Raw genomic sequence first — 8,532 nt, forward strand, 5'->3', positions numbered from 1 at the left:
TCATGTATATGATTGGCCATGGCTGCCTAGCACAGAGGCAACTGAACAAGAATATATTTGCTAGCTTATTGTAGCAAAAGTAGAAGAAATGTATAATCGAATATCAAGCTTAAAAATTAAGATATGGATAATCAATAACAAAGACCATTGTCAAATTTAGCTAGCTTGACCATATGACGCAACGCATAGCAACAGTTTTAGTCATTAATAACTTTGAATTTTGTGTCTTTTCGATAAAATAAATGACACACCATTGTTGTAAGCCCCAGTTGTTACTTTTTGCTGCCCCACTGTACAATTTTAATATTAAAAATAAGTATCAAAGGGTTTGTTCCTACTGATTTTGTTTGTTCGAATTATTAATGAAAACATAACAGAAAAAATTTCAACCCTTAAAAAATCCATTGTTGAGTGCTTGCTATCTTTTAATTTAAAATTATATAAACTATAAACAATTTCAGAGTAAATATACTTGTTGTATTTGTAAAATATTCATAACATGTGTTTATACTCGGGACATTTATAGCGCCCAGTCTTTTTATGTAAATTAGTTTAGTTTCTAGATCTTTAATTAGTTGCTAATGAAATATTGAAGTGAACGCACGTGTTTCGGTTCTTCGTGTCCGAGTATTAAAATCCCAGCATATTAAACAGTATTCATGACAATTTATAACTGTCTCCAAACGTTGTTAGTACCTATTTTCCCTCTTTTTGAAGTCAATAACCTGCCGACCCTAAAATGTGTTTATTTTAAATTATAATTACAATTATTTGGCCTAAATTATTCTTTGGTTCTAATTTTTTGTTGGCTCAATTGACGCCAAATGGTTTGATCAATATGGCATAGCTATAAAGCAAGAAGGCTCAGAATGTCTTATAACCAAAGCTAAAGTGGAAAATCAGAGTCAAAAACATCTAAAAGTAATCTTCAGCTTGTCTCATAAGTGACCTGATGACGTATAATGACATCAGCTCGTTCCCAGGACTATTTGCTTCTTAACAGTGTTATGGTTTTTGTTAGTTCTAACGAAATTTTTGCTGCAATGGTAAAAGAGTGGGGCTAATAAAATCCGTGTTTACTTCTTTAAAATTTCAGGCGTTTTTTTGAGGTTTTCTCTAAAACCTTTTCCTTCATTTTTATCAAGTCTGGCGGAAACGTGTTTAAGCTATGTCTTCATGCACTGTGTCTTGAAAACGAAATGTACTTTTCTTATTCTAACTTATCTCATCATGTGGTCTGTTACATTGTATCAAATCTCAAAGGCCTTTTGGTGAGAGGAAGGTAATAAATATGGTTTGGGTGTCTTCCCTTTTAGCTTTCTGTACAAAAGATAATTAAGATTTGCATCCCACCAGCCTTGTTCACAGGTGATTATTTTGTTAAAGATAAAGCTATCATTATTTTCTTGTTTGTTTGTTTGAGAAGAAGAAAGAGAATATAGTAGGCGGTCGACGCTTGGCATTCACAATGTTTCGTTTAAAATATTTCGACACCAATTGCTTCATATTCCATTGTTTTGATAGATAATTCTTTTTTGTTGTTGAAATGTTAATGAGTTAATTAAAAACCATAAACAGCTATCACCTGTTTCTGTTGTTTTAAACAAGTGGATAATTCTTTCATTTGAATGAAGACTTTTAATCTTCGAGAAACTTTCAGTAGAATAGAAAAAGTAAAATTAAATGTAATTGAGAGAATACAAGATTTTGTTGTACAAGAAATCGCATTTAGCCAGTACTTAACTCTTTTAAAAGCCAGCATAGTCCATCAATAGGTTCTGTTGTTTTCGTGAATAATTTTAACAAGCAAATCAGTAGAATAAAATTAAAACATTGAAGTATAGCCTCTTAATTTACAATCCCGTAAAGTAAAACTTGAAACAACATTTCTGACCAAAATCTCATTTAAGTATTTGCTTCGTCAAAAACCTTATTTCAGCACAGATTTTGCTAGCTAACATACTGAACGTTTTTTCTTTACAATAAAAAGTTATTTTTAACTTTTTTCTATTTTCTTAAAAATCGCAAACACAATAAAACTACTTTTCTTTCTTCTTTTTTTTTAACAAAGAAATATTCAATTGTTCGTTTGAAACAAAATTAGCAACATGTGGTAGCCGTTTGTGGATTTGTTTAGTATGCGAACAAAGAAGAGAAATTGTCTATCTATATATCTAAACAATGGAATATGAAGCAATATATGTCGACATATTTTAAACGAAACAATGGGAATGTCATGCATCGACCGCCTGCTATCAACTTTTTCAAACTGTAAAAAATAATGATATACCTTATCGAACAAAACTTAGTCGAACAAAATTTTAGTCGGACGAAAATATTAGTCGGACATAATTTTAGTCACTTCCAAAAAAATTAGTTACTTATGTCCGACTAATTATTTTGTCCGACCAATATTTTGGTACTTTATTTAAATTTCACTAATTTGCTTAATTTTGGTTTAAGAGACAAAAAACAATACAATACTTTATTAACTTGGATGAAATAATTCTATTTTTCAATTTCAAAGTCAAACTTAAGGGTATTTCCATTCCTCCGGCAGGTATAGAAGAAGGTTTGTACTGGATCGATTTCACGGACCTATCAATGCTGCCATTCTCTTCTTTGAGGAAAAAGTAAACATGTCGAGATATTTCTCGTGGTATATGTTCAACTGTTTTGACTTGTTGATCGATTGATGCTTTAATAGAGCAGCGATATGGATCAAACTTTTTGGACTCTTCATTTGTTTAAATTTGCACAGGAATACGTTAGGCTATGAATAACGCGCAATCCGTTTATGAAAGGGTCGAGAATCCCTTCAGTGAGGAAATAGCATCATGAGCAAGACTGTTTATATTATTTTATCAAGACTTACTTACTTTAGTGCATCTGGTCTACTGAACATTGTGTTTATAATTTCCTTCTGTCCTCGTGAAATTTAATAAACACGAGAAAAAGAATTGTCAAAAGTCAGTTACTTTTGAAAGTAGCAGTGAAGTTGTTCAAAAGTCAGTTACTTACTTTAGCCACTTTGTTAAAATTGTTTTTTATGACTAAGTCGTTAGTTTATCCAAAAATATTTGTATTCGTTGGTAAGCAAGAAGAAAAAGATTTTTACAAAATCATTAACATGTAAAATTCGGCACTGAAAAATAATTTTGAAAAACTTGATTTGGACTAAATATTTAGTCGGACATAATGATTAGTCAGACAAAATTTTAGTCGGACAAAAATATTAGTAGGACATAATTTAGTCACCTCCAAAAAATTTAGTTACTTTTGTCCGATTAAGTTTTGTCGGATAGGGTAATTATATACCAATAAAATCACTTGCAAACAAGAAACAAGTCTATGTCGCTGGTGACCTGGCTATGTGAATGTAAATTATCTTTAAAACAGAAAAACAAGGATACACCAGTACTCTAGTATACCAAACAATATTCATCCTTCTTTTTTTCTGGGATTTATAATTTTTGATTTTCTTTAATCCTCCCCACTCACTTGCGTCCACCCCTCCCCCGACCCAAAGCAAACAAATATTTGAGATTATCTAATTCTGGGAAATCATATTCGTTAAGTCAATGCGATTATGCGAAAAAGTTTTTCCATTATGCGATAAATTTATTTGATTATGCGATAAACTCATTCGATTATGCGATAAACTCATTCTGTTCTGCGATAGAATCATTCTGTTATGCGATAAACTCATTCTGTTTTGCGATAAACTCATTCTGTTATGCGATAAACTCATTCTGTTATGCGATACACTCATTCGATCAAAATTTTATAAAGAAAATTCATTTGAATCAACCTATTTTTTGATTTCCGTCAAACTGTTCCGAAATCAGAGTACGAGGTTGTTATTTTTCACCATTTTTTACACACAGAAGAAACCCAAACAACCTCGGCCTAAGGAATACGAAATATTTGGACGATAAAAACAATAAAACGGATTTAAAGAAGTCATTGACGCAGAGTTGTTGAAAAAGTCATTGACATAGAGTTGCTGACTCAATTAGAATTCCATCGCAATTACGTTATATATTTATTAAGTTGAGCTTTTTGAGTTCAAAAAGTCTTAACTGAACATATTTGAACCCTAAAATTGCCAGATTCCAGGCGTTGCTACCTTCTTACAGTTTCAGGGAAAATCTCCTTAAAAAAGGTTAATTTTTCTTATTTTTTTAGTCTTATTTCATAAACAATAACCAGTTAAATGTCTCCAAAAGTGAATGGACATTAAATACTCTAGCAAACAACATACCTTATTTGACGGGGAACCGTTTCGAATGAAAGTATTTATTAAAAATAACTTTCATCCTTTTGAACGCGATTAACGTTTAAACTATTATTTTCTTCTTCAACTCATTTAAAGGAGTTTAAAGAGGTTATACTTGTTTTGGAGGCGTTTCAAAAACATTTGCAGAAACTGTTGCTTCATTTTTATGGTTGGCATACTTTAATGAACTTTCATAACAAAAAAATTTAAACATTTGCAATGACATGAAGCAACATGGTTTTTAGGAAAGTTTTGACTTCGGTTCCTTGTGAAAATTACAAAACAAAGCTTAGCCTTGACCAGTGCCGTAACCACTATATATAAAAATTACATACATAAATTTCGATTTATATAGTGGCTACCCGAGGCGCCCCCATGGTGCGCGCCGAGCGGGAAATTTTTTATCTCCAGATTGGCGGAAAATGCCCTACCAGACGTCAACGATCTCATGGTTCATTGTTAAAATCACGATAAATGTTTAGATATTTTTGTAATTTAGAAATGCTGCATTGTTTAATTGGCATCAAAATTTAGATAAAAATTTCCATCAGAAACCAAAAGATAGAATGATATACGTATTTACATTACACGTCCACAATAACATAAAAAATGATAAGAACACTAGAAATTTTAAGGGTTTTAAGGCTGGCGTTTTTTAGAAAATTTACATCGCATTTGAACTTATTATAATGTGCTGCCAGCCCCCTTAAAACATTCAGTGATTTTTATAAAATCGATCTATGGGAAGGATCCGAATATTCCTGAACGACTTTCTCTCTTCTTAATAAATTTGTTAGCTACTTCATATTACCAGTGTATGATTTGTGAATATGTAATATCATCAGATTATTCATCCATGTATCAGTGGTTGTAGCTCGAAGGTAAATTTTTATGTGTTTCAAAGCTGAACAAACACCGTTCTCTAACAGCATTTGTAGCAGGCATAACTAACATCAGTTTTCATACTTTTTTAACTACAAACAAAAGTAATTTTCTTGGGTTATCTAACTTTTGGAGAAATGACATTAAATCTTTCTCTATCTCTTTGTTCGTAATTTATATTATAAGAAAAAAACTTTTCGTGAGTCAAAAAAATCGCGAGGTTGAATAACTATCGAATACAGCTCTTAAAATAGAAGTAACAGATGTGAAGGGATGATTTCAATGATGTTTCGCGAGAATTATTATTATATTCGCCATAAGCAGGAGGGTTGATTATTATTTATTTAAAGAATGAAGTGAAGTTACTAAGTTACCATAAGACAACAACAACAATTTTTGATCGATTTAAAGAGTTACTAATGCCATAAAAAATTGTGCGAAAAATTCTTCCTAAATTTAGCCAAATTTCGCGTAATCGCGAAAGTTTCCTACGCAAAATTTTTCCCGTTAATTTAGGAATTGATCTTGTGACAAAAGCTGCGCAATGTTTTGTGAATTCATCCCTGTTGGCAGTAAGTGGAATTTGCAATCCTCAGAACTAGGAGCAGTAGACGGACACACCTCATGACGAGCGAGTATAACGCTGCTATCTGAGAAAAATAGCAATAACTTTAAGGAAATAAAATTTTGCGGGAGGACGTTTCTCCGGAACATATCTTTGCGGTTAAAGACCTACTATATAATATCCCTGGTATATAGTAGTAGGTGCGAGTAAGCTTGGCTGGCCTCAGAAACTTCGTAAAGAAATCATTAAAAAAACATGAAACCCAGTTTACGAGTTTATTAATATATCAACCGAAGCAGACCTAATTGAGGAGCTCATAGATCCTGAAAATATCAAACCAACTTCCGAGGCATTGCAATTAATAGATAAGATCATACGTTCACCCTTTCGTAATTCACCGGTACGTAAGTCTAGAAGACCAGCAAATTTTGACAGGACACCAGACAAAAATAACAAAATTCTTTACAAAGAAATCAATCGTTTTGTAGCTATAAACCAATTGTTATTTCGATTTTGAGTTGTTATCTGTTTTCTAGAGCTGTATAACTTTGCAAACATTTTTCAGTTTTACCAGGTTTTTAAATTTTTGACCCTACTACTTAAAATGTCGAAGAACGTCTCTTTTTAGCAAAATGTTATTTCTTTAGGCAAGAGTGTCTTTTATAATTGTTTCTTCATCTGGGGAGGGGTAAAGGGTAGGCCTAATGGATTTCCGGCGTTGGAGCAGAATTAATTTTTCGCTTTTTTGGCAAAATAAGAAAAACCTCTCCAAATCAGCCACCCCTCTAAAGCGGTATGCTTTAGGTAGATTTAATGTAATTACTATCGTCGCGTAAAATGTTCTTACGAGGAGCGACAATTATTTTCTTTTTTCCGCATTTATTATTAACTTGACCACCTGATAGCATAAATGCACTTATCTGATATGTTAATATAATTAATTGAGGCATGGCCAATAATAAAGTTTTAGCATTTTCTTCCCACAAAAATAGCAAGTTACAGGCGTGTTCGTCAAATTAGTGAGAAGGCTAGTACAACTCACTTCTATCTTCGATTGTAGTAGTTCAAAGACACACCTCGTTGGTGTGCACGAATAGTAAAAACTTCGAAAAATGTTTCAGAGCAGAGTTTTAAAGTACCTTCTCCAAACCACTGTGTCGAGTTAGCCATAATGTAATTAGCGTATACGTTTGCTGCAAATCCCTCAGTCCGCTATCAAGCAACACAAAAAACTTACCAAAAATGTTGCATTGTGTCCCAGACGGGGGAGTAAATTTCATTGTTCCACATTGTCGTCTAATGCGTTTAACTTTATCTTTGTCTTGCAATTTCCATGACGTCTAATCGCGCATTTTCGGGTTGTTCAGTTGTTAGCTAGATTTTTTTGTTTGAAACATTCTTACCCATTTCTTATTAAATTTTTTGTACCTCTTTCTGTAAGACTTAATTACGTGCTGAACGCGTGCAAGAAAGTTCTGAAGGAATGTGCACAAAATATGTTATTCTCTGTCGGTATTGTTTTTTTTATCACAAATATCATTTATTCATTCATGCCTGCCTTCATTCATTCTTTCAATCATTCATTCATTAAATAAATAAATGGATGAATAAATCATTTTAGCTCAGTTGTGTTGTTGTGGCGAAATCCGCCATCTTTATAGCAAATTGTTGCATATATATTATGACGCGGAATAAATTATCTATGTCGGATCTAAACCAATCGCATTACAGAATTTAGTAGCCTGGGATTTCTTCGCCGTCGACCTCGACGTCAAAAAGGCAAAAACTCCTGGGGACGAGGTTGGGTAGCACACGTCAATAGATTTACAAGTATACTAGTAAGAAGACAATAAAAAAGGTCCAGGAAATATTATTTCTTAGCAGTTCTAGACTTTTTACTAAAAATTGCCGTAGTTATGGCATGCTTCGTATATCTAATACAGTTAACTCCCGGTAACTCGAACCTCCACGGAACCAGAAAAACTGTTCGACTTAACAAATGTTCGACTTAAGCGAAGCTTCCGTTAATTCAGACTTTGACAAAAATGAGAAAGGAAGTAACTTTTGTTCCGTGCAAGAATGTATTTATTTACTAACCTTTTTTCCCACTTTTCCAGTCATCAATCTGACGCTTTAAAATTTGTAAAATCAAATATTTCATCAAGTTCTCTTTTATCATATTGCCATCAAAAAGAACATTTTGGCTGCTTTGTAAAGAGAACTATTTTCGAACAGCTTTTTCCAAATTTCTGGCTACATTAAATATCAGTATTCATTTTACGAACATTTATTTTCAACTTAGACACTAAAAAGTTCGAGTCATCCGAAGAAATTAACTTAAGGGGGACCAAAAATGGTTCGAGAAAACGAATGTTCGAGTTATCCGGGGTTCGAGTTAACGAGTAGTTTTTTATATGAAAGTATTAAGAAATGCTCAAGGGACCGTAGCAAACAGTTCGAGGTAATAAAAGTTCGAGTTAACCGGTGTTCGAGTTACCGAGAGTCTACTGTAGACTATGATCACTACGAATTCCCATTATACGTATTTCGAGCAAATTTTAACTTGCGTGTTAAAAATCAGTAATAATGACTTGTTACCCATCTTGATTTTCAAGCGGGCAATACGGGTTTACCGCATTCTGATTGGCTTAGCGCTCTTGACGACGGGAAGATATTTTGCGGTATTGCACGTCGACAAGAAAAATGGTAGCTTAAAATGTAAACAAGCAGGAAAAAAAAGTTTTAAGAAGCATTGGAAATGATTATATATCTAACTCCTACAATACATTTATCGATAAAAATATTT

This window comes from Hydractinia symbiolongicarpus, chromosome 2 (genome assembly GCF_029227915.1).
Source record: "Hydractinia symbiolongicarpus strain clone_291-10 chromosome 2, HSymV2.1, whole genome shotgun sequence".
In the NCBI taxonomy this organism is placed as follows: Eukaryota; Metazoa; Cnidaria; class Hydrozoa; order Anthoathecata; family Hydractiniidae; genus Hydractinia; species Hydractinia symbiolongicarpus.